The sequence below is a fragment of the Rhipicephalus sanguineus genome, chromosome 1 (assembly GCF_013339695.2).
Source record: "Rhipicephalus sanguineus isolate Rsan-2018 chromosome 1, BIME_Rsan_1.4, whole genome shotgun sequence".
Taxonomy (NCBI): Eukaryota; Metazoa; Arthropoda; class Arachnida; order Ixodida; family Ixodidae; genus Rhipicephalus; species Rhipicephalus sanguineus.
This window is the reverse complement of record NC_051176.1, coordinates 101,521,260-101,535,238: the sequence shown is the minus strand read 5'-3', so window position 1 is coordinate 101,535,238 and position 13,979 is coordinate 101,521,260. Positions and strand designations below refer to the sequence as shown.

General features: G+C 46.8%; 1 long non-coding RNA gene across 1 annotated transcript in view; it reads left to right on the top strand.

Annotated features, from left to right (window-relative positions):
- Positions 1–10,298: 10,298 nt before the first annotated feature.
- The window catches only part of LOC119394534 (uncharacterized), a 45,608-nt gene continuing 41,927 nt past the window's right edge, over positions 10,299–13,979 (top strand). The window contains exon 1 of the long non-coding RNA XR_005184171.2: positions 10,299–10,397. This is a non-coding gene — a long non-coding RNA (uncharacterized LOC119394534). The remainder of the gene's footprint in view (positions 10,398–13,979) is intronic.

The following is a 13,979-nucleotide window of genomic DNA, read 5'->3' as shown; positions in this document are numbered from 1 at the left end:
CCGGCATAGGCGCCCGTTTACTTCCAGTTGTGCCAACAAGTCTGCGACAACGCGTCCTCCGAGCTATGCACGACGACCCTACGTCTGGACATATGGGTTTTTCCAGGACATATCAGCGCACACAAGAACGCTTCTTCTGGCCGAAAATGCGTCAAAGTGTGACTGCATACGTTGCGAGCTGTGAGCAATGTCAACGCTACAAGCGTCCGACAACCGAGCCAGCAGGACTACTTCATCCCATAGCACCCCCTGGTTCTCCATTTGAGGTCGTTGGTGTTGACCTGCTCGGCCCTTTTCCGCGATCAACGAACGGCAACCGATGGATTATAGTGGGCGTCGACCACTTGACACGCTATGCCGAAACTGCGGCAATTCCTACAGCAACGGCCACTCAAGTTTCGCAGTTTGTGCTGTCGCACATTATATTACGCCATGGATCCCCACGTGTTATCATCAGTGATCGCGGGCGGCAATTTATTGCCGATGTAGTCGAAGACCTGCTTCGTCTCGCTAAGTCTCATTTTCGTCACACCACTCCGTATCACCCGCAGACGAACGGTTTAACCGAAAGAACCAACAGAACTCTCGTCAACATGATTTCCATGTATGTTGATTCCGGACACAAAACGTGGGACGCCGTCTTGCCCTTCATAACCTTTGCCTACAATACTGCACAGCACGAGACGACCAGATACAGTCCATTTTATCTGCTCTACGTACGCCAACCCCGAACAGCCCTTGACACTATTCTTCCGCTTTCTGAAACCGACCAACCTACTCTCGCCGAAACCCTTTGCCATGCAGAAGAGGCCCGGCGTATCGCCCGCCTTCGTACTCTCGCTTCCCAGAAACGCTCTAAGAACCGTTACGACGGACGTCACCGACACGTATTGTACGAGAAAGGCGATTTGGTGTGGCTTTGGACGCCGCTTCGCAAGCGCGGCCTATGCCAAAAGTTCCTAGCCAACTACACTGGCCCCTTTGTTGTCATGGAACGTCTCAGCGATGTCACGTACGTGATATCGCGGCTCTTGTCTACTGGCCGCCGCTCAAGAAAGACCAACGTCGTGCATGTTGCCCGCCTCAAACGCTTTCATCGTCGCAACGAAACCTGACTCGCCCGGTGGGCATCGTCTGCAAAGGGGGAATTGCTACGATACTGGGAGAACGCATGGAAGAAGAGGACAACGACGGAGGGCACGAACTGTGATCTGCTCGATCCCTGGACTCTCGCATCCATCATCTCTTGTAAATAAACGCATCTCACCGTAACAATATATTCTAGGGACCGTAGAGGGGGTGAGGACTCTGGCGGAGGCGATGGGGAAGACGGAATAGGCGACGACGACAGGGACGTACCGGTCACGTACCACGACATATTGACACACTATAAGAAACAAAGAGAAGCATGCACACCACTGGCTTTTTATGGGGGCGGGGGGTTCAGCCCTTCGGCCCTCACCCTCCTCCTCTGCAAAAATTTTCTGGCTACGCACTTGAACAGCTGCGCGTTACTCTCTCCACTTCTCTACCAGCACCTGCTTGCGCTTCTCCTGCGTTCTCGCTTCTGCTCTCACGGCGCATGCGCTACTCTCCTCCTCTCGTCTCCTCTCCTTCAGAACCTTCCGAAACGCAGTAAACTTAGAGTAAATTTCAGACAATATTCAGAAACGAGCTGCAAGCTGTGCAAGCACGAACACGCAGACATGACACACATCTTATGGAAATGCACAGAGATCAGGACAACATAGAACCGGACCTTCTTGAGGAGCGTATCTGCTCTGACTAGGTCGGATGTACAATTATTGGCAATGCAACGTTCCCGAGCCGCAGCAGAAAGGCCGTACCTCACCGCACATTATGCCCGGGTGGCCGGAGCCCGGGCCGACAGCCTTTTCTCAATAAAGTTTTTCCCGTCCGTCCGTCCCAGTGTGCTCGCATTATTTGTGTTTTCAAAACACCCGCGTGACATGTGACAGGTCACGCGAATTTCACTTGGACTACGCTGTTGAGTTTTCTACCTAAATTTTGTAGGAAACCATGCGATTTCTTTTTTTTGTGTGTTTTCATATTTGTCAAATCGTGCATTTAAAATCACCTCACTTTCCCAGGAAACCACCTCCCCACGCTTCCGCTTGGTATCTGAACTTTAAAGTACTGTGCCGATCTCGGAGGCGCAGCAGGAGTTGGGACTTGTGCGACCATTATTGCTTGTCTAATTTTTTGCATTCAATAAATAAAGAACATCATGAAACAACCAAGCCTAAAATATTGTTCGTTTGTCTGCTCAGGAGTATGAAGTGCACTGTGTTGCCTAAGTTTGATGTATAAATGTCAATGTGGCCAGTATTCCGTTAGTAAACATATTTCCTTTCAACTTTGTAATTATGAAAATGTGCGTGAGTTTATTTGATAGACAAAACAAAAAAGAGACGCACAGGTTAACTCCAGACTTGACGATTGTACTTTTAAACTTGCCATAAAGACGGGAACTCGTTTTTGTGGCCAGACTTTGACAAAAATTAAGTTGTTGCCAGACTTTGATTAACGTGAGTATAAGATTAAACTTAATTAAAGAATAAATTGGTTAGTATTATGTGTACTTTGCGTTTAGTAAATAATATTGTATTTATAGGTAAGATTAATTTATTAGAATACATTGTTTGCTGACTTTTTAAAGTGCCTAATGTACATGGTTGCTTGGTTTTTGTGTACAACTTAAAGTCTACTAAGCGTCATGGTTTGGTAAGTTTGTTTTGTTTTACTAAAAAATAACAATAACTCTAATACAGTCTTTATTATTTGCTTCAGTGGCGAGAATACTAATAGTTAACAGGCTTTACCTCATTGTGGCTAGATGTTCGTGAACGGCTCAAAGTGAAGGTTCAGCATGGAGGCATCCTCAAAAATTTGGGCCGGGATTAATTACGCTTTTGTAGCGGAGCGAGCGTTCTGTGCGAGAAGCGCGTTATTTGTATGCTGCAGCTCGACGAATACGACGACTTTGAAAGTGCGCTACCTTCGACTCAGTGGCGGTGGCGCTCAGTAGACAGGCTGTTCAAAGTATGTGCTAATGCTGTGCCATCGGCCGATCGGCCGTCTGTTTCGACGCTGTGCTGTAGGACACAGCACATCGTGGCAGTAAGCTCATTTTTAGCAACACTACGGCTGCGCATCGCACCACGTACGTACAGAAGTCACGGCGCGCAGGACAGTAGAATTTTTCGACGCCGACTTTAGGAGAGGCCGGACAGCAGACGACGCTAGCAGCCGACGCTGCCATGAACGTGGGTTCGTATTTCACACTGGCCTGATCTCGCGCTGTTCCACTGCAGCTAGCTCCTATCGTCTTGATGCATGTGAAAATGTAAGTTGATGAGTGCTAAGCTTTATATGTTTCGGCAGTTCCGCTGAAACGTTGTCACCAGTTTAGCTAAGGAAGAGGCGGCCCATCTCACGCATACTCGGCTCAAGAGCACGATGAAAAATTGCTTTTAAGTATTTTTCAGCCGTGCTGCGGCCCCTAGAAGCCGTGCTGTCAGTTTTTGCTGGCATGGATACTTGTTGTGGAACCTTTGACAATGTTCCTGTCTGCGTAGTTCAATATTATTGTCGAAAACGTGACACGCATAGCTTCTTTCAACGTCGTTTACTTCACGAAGTCTCAAATGAGGCTTATGCAGTATTTTTCCGTGTTCCAATGAATAATTTAGAGCGGCCGAACGTGTGACCGGTGTTGGAAATCGCTGAATTTTTCTTCGCCCACTGGCTCTTAGCTTCGCCAACGTATGTACTGCAGATTGTTTTACTGCGCTAACATTGAAAACCCCGTGCTGGTTCAACAACAGGATGTAGTCGATTGCAACGTTGACCTCCTCTGAAATAGCGCAACCAGTCTTCGTACTGGTCCCCTCTTTATTATTATTTTTTTTTGTTCTGGGAGCAATAAAGATACCACCACCACCACCACCACCGAGGGTACCGAATGTTACAACGTTGCTTCAAAGATGGTGGAACACTTCGGGTCCGAGCTCGGAGTCCGTGTAAAAGCTTTTTCATATCTCGCAGAGGGGGCGCTATTGGCGAAGCGACCGGAAGTAACGATCCGGATGTTGACGGCTGTGCGCGGGTGTTCGTCGGGGACTCGGGGCCACAAACACCACCGCGGCTGGTATGTGTATCCCAGCTAGAGATCACTTGTTGCACTTTGTCAAGAAAGCGCCGTGCTCAGACCGAAGGTACGATCCGATGCTATTCTGTCTTTGATTCGCAACGACTCTTTGCTACGTTTTGTGATGCGCATTGAGTGACAGGGACGGTGTTGTCGAACTGAATCGTGCCTGCTGTATCTAGACCGGTATTCTGTAGCGATGCCCTTTCTCAAGATAATGTTTCTTTCATGCTTGTAGCGCGGGGACAGTGACGGTCCACCCACGCCGTGAGCGAAATCTGGAGGCCACGAGCGGTGAAAGATATATAGCGTAGAAATCGAGCATAACGCATCGCTACAAGGTTCCCGGGCAGTGGTCTCACCATAGCACATACAGAATGCAAAACCTTAGTGAAATTCGCGGTACGTTTGGTATGCTATCAACATGATGAGACATTTCCCAGCTGCGTTCCTTTTGCTGTCATGTGTCAATTTCTCTTGATGAGGAAGAACTCACTGGCACATTCAATAAAGAAGACAGCGGTCTTCGCGAAAATACTAAAGTACATTCAAGGATCCTCTTGCAAAGTAGAATTCTTAGGCTAAATTATTCAACGCAGCGCTAGTACTTTCGCGTGGATATTCTGGGTCTCTAAACCCTGTGGTTGTCCCTTCGAAGTCCATCCCGCACATGCAAGATGTGGTCTCGCCCTGCTGCTGCCTAGCGCGCCGGCTTCACTGATCAGTTTCTTCTTCTTTTCTTTTCTTTTTTTTGATGTTGTAGTACGCCGAAATAGGCCGCATGCTTTTAACCACGACATGCCATGCAACAATAGTGCGCGCCGAATGCGTTTTCCAGTGCGCTGAAATATGCTAAAGTTGGTCAGAGAGGGCTGTACTGTTCAACGGTGCAGTTTCACGATCGTGACTGTGGTCGCTGCCGGCTGCACACTGGGAAACGAACAACTGTGGCGAAGTTTTCCCTCAACACAGCAGTCATGTCATTCTATATTAACATTTGCTCCACGCTTCCGCTGTGAAAATTGCCTTCAGTGACTCAAGACTCCGCACTGCAGGCTCTCTGCGGTAAAGGTCGCCTATGTGACGCTTTCGCGCCTTGCGCTCCAGCATTCCAAAGGAGGCTAGCGCTGAGCAGGGGCTCTATAACACTAGCGCGCTCTGCGCATGCATTTACAGTGAAACCTCGGTGATACGATCACGGCTCGTACGAATTTCGGGGTGATACGAATTTTTTGTTGGTCCCGGCCAAGGCCCATTTGCCTGAAATGTAATGGAGCACGGTTGTTGCGAACCGATTTTCACCCAGTGACGTTTGATACGAACGTACGCTACCGCCCAGGTACGAAGAGGTGCTTTCCGCGCTGTCGAGGAAGGCGCGCCAGGCACGTGCGAGCGCGGCAACGCAAGCGTGGGCGGCATGCGCGCCGCACCACGAAATCGTCAAAATCACGGTGTAAAGAAAACACGTTTCTTATGGTCAGAATAAACCTTCAGGGGCGCGTCACGGCCTCCGAGATTGTGTGCACGAATCTTTGAGGCTTTTATGTGCCTCCGTGTGCCTTGCTGTTTAGATTACAGAGGACATTAGCGCCATGCTTTCTTTTTCTAACGCGTCGACGCGGGATGCTGTCGTTGTTACTGTGTTTACACGTGCCTGCCTCGTGCATCAGACATCCTATGAACGGTGGACGAGGACAGAAAGAAGGCGAGGACAGACTTGGCTCAGGGGTCAGGCCTCACAGCGTGAACATGCGCGACCGTTGAGGTCGCTCTTCGGCGGGCACGGCCCCAAAAAAACATCCGCAACACCTCCGCGATAACAAAATCGTAACACAGGACCATGGTTCTGTAATTTTTTGGTCTTGATCCATCGCGTCAAAGCACTTTTGTTAATTTCGCTGCAGTACCCCAGTGTCATGCAAAAAAGCATAGTAAAATATGGAAGGGGCTACTGCTGTCGCGGGTCACAACGCACCTGGTTCATTCATTAAATAGCGCGTACGGGCCGTATATTTACAAGTGCTGGTATGATTGCCGACATCTAAAAACATAACTGACAATCATTCAGGGTTCTTCCTGACGTTGCTGCGGCCCTGAATAACAATAAACGAAAATGTACGCCAGCTTTCTTTTGTCGCATGTTAATTTTCCATGCTTTCTGGTGATACGAATTTCGGTTGATACGAATATTTTAGGTGGTCCCGTGAGATTCGTATCACCAAGGTTTCACTGTATTCTGCTTTGCCTGGCCTGAAATTTACATCATCGACGACGCAAATACGGGCAGGAACCATTAAACGCTTTATAGACTGATTAAACGCTCTTCCTGATTATGAAAATTCATTTTCTTTCGTAGAAACGGAATATCATCACCGCTGCTCTATATCCAAGCTGCTGTGGGTCGATGAGAGTGCAGAAGTGTTCGTGTTTTAGTTGGGCCGAACTGGGAGAGCTAAAAAAGGTTTCCGCTTTAGCCTCCGATTAACCTGCTTCCTCTTGCTCATCATACTGCCACGCGCGTTTTTTGCTTCATTTTTATGTATTCGGGTTTCACCTGCAAAAACCGTTAGCAACGCTCGGCGCAGATCGCGTGACAATGTTCGGGAAGCTTCGCGGCCGTTTGAGGTCATTCCGTAAAAGATTACGCGCAGAACGCGAAGAGTCATGTTTATTCGAGAGCTTGCGCGAGCACCAGCGATAATGCTGGAAGGTTTCATGACATGTATGAAAGACGGCGCGTCCCAGTGATGATCAGATTACTCGACGGCCAACCACTGTTCTCGCCGCTATCAGTGCACAGCGTGTATCGCTTGTATTTTGAGTTCATTTTCTGGGCATAAGTTCGCTCGAATAAGGAGTTCCGCATTTCCCGGTCTTGCTGCAGCCTTCTTCACCGTCACAACCACGTGACAATATGGTAGCTTTCAGCGATTGCGACGGCTTGCAACAAGGCGACGAATAAGGCAGTGGACTCGAGCACATTGGGAAGCCCAGTTTTCAAGCTTGCCCTGCAACTTGTTCTACCAGACCAGGGAGGTGGTCAAGCTCCATGGTTTACTGGACTAAGGAGAGTGAATTGACAGCCGGGCTAGTTGGTTTTGATTAATTTTGAATTGACTTGTGCAGCGCAAAATACAACTAGGACGGCAAAGAAGGCACACACGAGCAGCTCTGTTAATTTCTCTCTCTCTCCCTCTCTCTCAGCAAGTATGAGTTCACAGAATTGCATACGGGCACAAACAGTTCAACATCGTTATACAACTGAAAATATTTATTATACTCATATGAATATAACTCGCCAGGTGCTATATTAGCATCTGCCTGTGTGATCGGCGGGCAGCCTCCTTGAATTACGTTCAGAATAAGACACTTTCCTGCTATTCCGAAAAAGTTTAGGTATTGTTCAGCATAATAATGACGTATGTACAGTAAAAATGTGCATACGTCATTTTAACGCCGCGCGATCTCACAGATTTGTGACGTCGCGTAACAATTGTAGGTGGTTTTATGGCACACCAAAACTATTTGAAGATTAGCGAAGAACTAATGGCCAGAGATATGCCGTATTGAATATGGTGTGGTCTCTTATTTTTTACGCAGTCGTGCATAAGCGCACACTATGCGATTGATCATTTTCGTGTCATTTGTTGCATCGCGTTAGGTTTTTGTGCATGACCCAGAAAATTTCGACCAGTCATGAACAGCTAATGACGAATGCGGAAAGAAACAATGCGGGGTAGTTTAACGTTATAATCGCCCACATTCTTTCAACAAAAGTTGGTGCTAACACCGTTAGCATAGGCGTATTTACTTGAAGGGGCCGGAAGGGCCTCCAAGAAATTTTGCAAATACAAATGCGATGTGTATAAAGAATGTACTACGCCTCTAATACCACAAATTCTTATTTTGAAAGGAAACTTGTGGTTGACAAGTTCGGTAATATAATAGTAATATAATGATAGGAACAATAATAAAACGCACTAGAAACACTATTTTGACTAGGAGCAAAGAAGGAAAAATATAATATACACAAACCTGAATATGTGCAAAGAAGTGTACTACTAATGAATGAATAGGTGCACTCATTGCTATCTACATTAAAAACGCTATTATTAGTGAGCAGCTTTTAGACATTAACGAACTTTCATTCAATGATACAAATCTATACTACTGGGAAGGCCGCCATCGACATAATTGTATTCACGCATAAAGTTGTGTGGTTAATGTAGAAAAAGTGTTGCTTGTAATACTGTTACATGCATAACACGCGTATGTATGGTTGTCACAGTGTGTGCTACGTAGAACTGACTGTAGTAAGGTAGAGAGGTGGGCGAGTTGGAATTGATAGGTGTATATAGGCCAGTCCGGCAAATGCATCAACGAAAGACTTCGCCAGCACAATAATACTTTAAAGGGAACGCCGACGTCACACCTTTCGGCCTATTGCAGATCATGTGGATGCACACCGTTTTTCAGTAACACTGTTATTATGCTGAAACATAGACAAAAAGGGCGCGAGAACGCTCGCTGAAGCGTTATTTATCAGAAACGAGGGTAATGATTGTATATCTGAATCGTCTGTTTGTCTACTAGATTGCGAGGTACGCAAGCTCATCCATTTCTTTGACGTCACCTAAATTTTCTGCGCAGGAATGAACTTACATATTAGATAGTCAGATATCTCCCACTCCACCCCTCCCCCCTTGAGTTAAAATCCTGTCTACGCCCCTGATAGCACAGTTCGGCTATCAGCTACTCCAAAATTAAATTGAGCAGCGCAATGCAGTCGGTCTTTTGATGAGCTCATGCGCTGATTTGGCGACATAAAATCTTGCTACGCTGCGGTATGGTGAATGAGCTCAAATAAAGTCCCACTTTACCTGACACAGCAGAGTATCTATTAATTTCCCGGCGACGAACTAGGAAAAGAAAATAATAACGAGAGAGAGAGAGACAGTCGACCAGAAGCGTATAGAGAAACCTGGTGGATCCATTGGACTCCGTAGTCCTTGGTCAGTAAAATGTACTGACCTCTCTAGGCAGCTGCGAGCATGTAAACTTATCAACAAATGTGCGCGGATATGTATTAGCTCAAGGAAACATGAAACCATTAAAGCGAAAATATTAAACGTGGGTGAATATTAAGAAGAAAAAAAAAACTAATAGCAATCGATTAGTTTTTGCGATACGACTCGCACTCGATGGGACAATTCACTTTTCGAGATTATCGAATACAAGGGTCCGCAACATTTATTGCGGCCGTCGGTGATACGGAACCATGTGTCGTCTATTCCTAATGATTCATCTGCAACACAGGCGGGGTTGTGCTGAAAACACAGCGGTTACTCAGGCGCTTAGCGAGAGCGCGAAGTACTAACTTCTACTGAATCATTTCCAGTCATCCAACAAGAGTGTCTCGCAGGGCTGAAATCTTCAGCTACCGTCTCATGCTTTTAGGCAGCGTGGGTGGAGAGCGGCATGTTGAAGACAAATGTGGTCAAATGACTTCGAAATGCTCAACTTCACCTAAACCTCAAATAACATTTGATTACCGCACTCAATTTCATTCGGTGGCGGGCTCTCGGGACACCTCGCATCAATTTACAGCGCCGGTTTTTTAGCCTCACCTCACTTTGTCAGGTTGAGGGCGAAATTGAGGTTTAGGTTGACTTCGTGAGGCCAGAACCTAATGAGTAGGCCCAGCCTTTGGTGTAAACCACTTCGGTTCTGCATGCTCGCGTATGTCATGCTCAGGTTGACTGCTACGCGTCTTGTGCTTCCTGGAAATAGACTTAGCGCGGAACGCAATAAGATGTACATGACGAAGGTTTTTTTTTTTTTTGTTATCTCGTACGCCTGTATAATATGGTGGGAATGGAGATGACTAGGGGCGTGGACGGAAGTGCTTTCCATGCTCGGTGCACTTGACAAATACCAGGAACGAAGGACGCGAATGGATGAGTGCACCGCGGAGACGAAGTCGTTACGAAGTCCGAAGTATATATGCTACTTAGTCATGGCATCCATTCGCATTCTTGGTCGTAACGCCTTTGTGCGCGTGCTGTTTTCTAAAAAGAATAATATAGAATGTGAGCCTTGATGCGAAGTTGGTTTTTTTTTTTTTAATAGGATGGCGTCAGCCAGTGGCAAGCTCAGTGACGACACTGCTAGGGTGGCCACTTTCCACGGTGCTGGTCCAGTGGGCACAGAACTTCGAACTCGGCATGTAAGTGAAAGTCCTCTTTTTTTTTTTTCACCTGTCGCCCACTTAGTGAGTAGTAAAGGTTTTTAGTGAAGATGAAGGAGTGGAAGCCAGGTGCAGTGTACATGCCATGTCATTCATTTTTGCATAGTGTACAACTAAGCTTTTGTCATAGATCATATATAATCACGCCAGGGAAGCATAGGGAAGTTATTTAGCGGTTCTATTTTGTGTATGTGTACTATATCCAGTTACCATTTGGGCAGTAATTTGTCACTGCAACAAGCATACGTTCTTGAAGAGCGTAATTGTAATCTTAATCGGCTACGTGCTTTTTTTTCTGTAACGTGTAAAAGACTGGGCAAGGGTAAGTAAGGTTTAGATTTTCTTTTTATATATGTGCGTGTTATACTTGAACACACCTATGATAATTAGTCTTCCTAGGCGAAATATGAAACATCGCTTGCGTCCTTGCGACATTGTTTCGTCGACGAATCACAGTGTGTATCCACGTGCGTGAACAGTTTGAGATAGCATGGGAATACAGTTAGAATAAGAAGGAAATATGGACGATTGTACGCATCGTATTAAGTTCTATAGCATTTAATTTACTGCTTTTCGAAAGTGTCACTATAGGGAACCCAAGCTCAAGTTTGCGGCGCGACGACAGCGCCGCGCTGCGGCTCTGTCGGAAAGCTCTGTAGTGCATGCGCGGCCGACTCGGCCCCTTTCACGGTAGCGGTAGCGGACGTGCGCACGCGTTCTTCTGTCGGTGCGGGTAACTGGGGGGCCGTCAGCTCGGCACGTTGAACCGAGAGGCTTGCTGTGCGAAGCTGCGCATTTCCGCGATGGCAGAAGCGACTCCGCGGAAGCCCAAGCGAGGTCCGAAGTATTGCGGTTTAGTGGCCTGCCACAACAGTGCAGACAACACCAAGGTACACGATTCACGTGTGAAACTGTATCGGTTCCCGGGCGTGTCGCACGAGAAATAAAGGCGGCAAGCGTGGATAGCTGACAGCGCTGTCTCGCCTTCTATTTTGGCTGTCTGAGTTCATTGCTTTCGTTCGTTTCGACTACCTGAATTGGTAAGTAACGCGGCGCATGCACGCAGCGACTACAGTAATGATTACTTGCTGTCTTCTCGCATTGTGAAAGTCCAGTTACGGTTGTAGGTGAAGCAACTTTGTGTTTTGATTGCCCGTGTTCGTGAGACCTACCCGTCGTTGTTAAACGTTCACACTCGCGCTATACCGTTAGCGTTGCGCGGTTGGTTGAATTCAGTTGAACTCGGCACATTGTCAGAAGTTCGGCGCCTGCAATTCACGCGTCGGGAAGGCTGCTTTATCACGCCGGAACGGACGTCTGTGCATTTTCAGCAAGCTTTGACATCGTTCTGCAGGTTTGCTTTGTTTTTGTCACTTTATTAGGGTGATATATATTTAAGCCGCTAAATATAACTGGCACTTAATACATGCTTTGCAATTGCAACCTTGAAGTAACCACCTTCTGACTTTGTGCGATTTTCTTGCCGCGTTCGCGCAGCAGGTTTTATACGCCTGTCAAGTCGATATCATAAAAAGAGACTGCAAGCATGACGCGAGAGCCGAAAAAACGAGGCGAACAGTTCATCTTGCTGTGTTTAAAGCTCTGTGTTTAAAGCTTGTGTTTAAAGCTCAGCTAGCTGCCTCGCGTCTTAAGCGGCAGGTGATTCTCCAGCGGCTCGGAGGACTTGACTCTAACCTTCTCAGGAAACAGTGCCATGGCCGTATAATTTTTTTTTTTCGCACGCCGCAAACGTTTGTTCGCGAAAGTACATGGCTGCTACTGTAAGCATGCCATATCAAAACAACAATCATATGATTCGTAGTCCACGCCGCAGAACATCGATGGCGTGTACGGCTTTATTTCGGAGTGCATGTGGACCATTATTCATCTTTAACATGACAGAATGAGACTTGCCTCGAGGTATACGTCCTACACGGTGTAATCGCGACTTGGGAAATGCATTTCGATTTGAGTTGCGCGTCGTCGTCGATCGTCTGCTCTTCACCGTTAACGTGATTGACGAGCCTTTCTCATTTTATCAAGTTCGCTTTTCGGAAGTGCCCGTCAAGCTTGAAAATTCTTTTGAAGCCGCACTGCAAGCGGTACATTGTGAGGCGGCGCAAGTGCACCGCGAGAGCTCTGCACGTGCAAAGCGAGCGGCAACAAGGGAAAACGCGCGCTGCTAACACCCCAGTTTCTCTTTTTGTGCCAGAGATGGCGCTGCCTGTCAAGAACCGCAGCGCCGCTAAGCGTTGCTTGGGAAGCCTATAGAGGGCAACATTCGCGTTAGATCTGCATACATCTTTTATCGTGCAAATAACATTTGTTTACGTGTATAATAACATTCCACTTTAATTCCGGCATAACATCGCCTTAGCTTTATATATCGTACAAGTATAATTATCACCAGTAACGTAAACGAAGTTATGCATGGGCGCTTCTCCACAAGATCCCTTCTTGACCAGCGTGCTTGACTCTATACGGCATAACGCAGTGCAGTGAGATTTGCTTGCAGTTGCGGAAAGTGAATAACAATGTTTGAACGAGGAATCGTTGCCGTACACACTAAGAGAGAGAGAAAAAAAATGACCTGTTACTCTTTTTGGCGATTCCTGACTTTCCACATACGTATATCAGTGGCGTAGCCAGGTCGGTGTTTCGGGAGGTTGACCTCACCCCCCTCTGCCCCCTATACTTTTACATTTTGTAGGCCTATGTATACGTTTGCACATACAAACACGCGCGCGAACTTACAGCAAGGGTGGTCGAACAACTACAAAAAAAAAATTGTCTGGTTACGCCCCATACATATACAGGGTATTTCAAGATATGTGTCCGCAAATCCTCAAAAATCAGGAAAATGCGATATTTGTTCGCTGCCTTCCCAATTGCTTTTTCTGTAGCGGCAGGTATCGACGGTTAAAGATCATTTGTGACAGTAATTAATAAAGTTAATTACCTTTTTAATTAGTGAAGTTAGGCGGTTATTTCAAATGTGAGAATTGAAGTTCTTCTTGCGAAGAACCGATCGCAGGTTTGATATGTAAAAAAAGCGGCCTCTAGTAATTGTTGTGGCGTAATGAAATTCAACCAAATTTAGCGGCGAAACCGAAACCGGAGCACCGATGAGCGCAACAAGCAGACGACCAGAATGACATCACTGTTCAAGACAACCATTACAGAGGTGTAGTTCTTCCGCGTTCGTTAATGTATGTGCGCCATGCGTGCTGTAATTTCAAGCGCAGCCCGCACACCCACACGACGAAGTCGGTCGATGCAGTCCCGTAGCCAGGGGGGGGGGGTGCCCTAGGACCCCCCCCCCCACTCGTAATTTTTATGGAGGGGGGGTGTTTTACCGAAAATAAATAAAGAAAATAGGTGTTTTTCTCAAATACTCAAGGTTTTCAGCAAATGGGACACCACCCCCCCCCCCCCTTCGAAAAAAATTCCTGGCTACGGGCCTGGGTTGATGGTTAATATAACGACGCTCACGCATACTGGACGTCTCAGAAGAATATGACATTTACACTCTTCCGCGTTTCAGTTTTGGCTTCGCCGCTG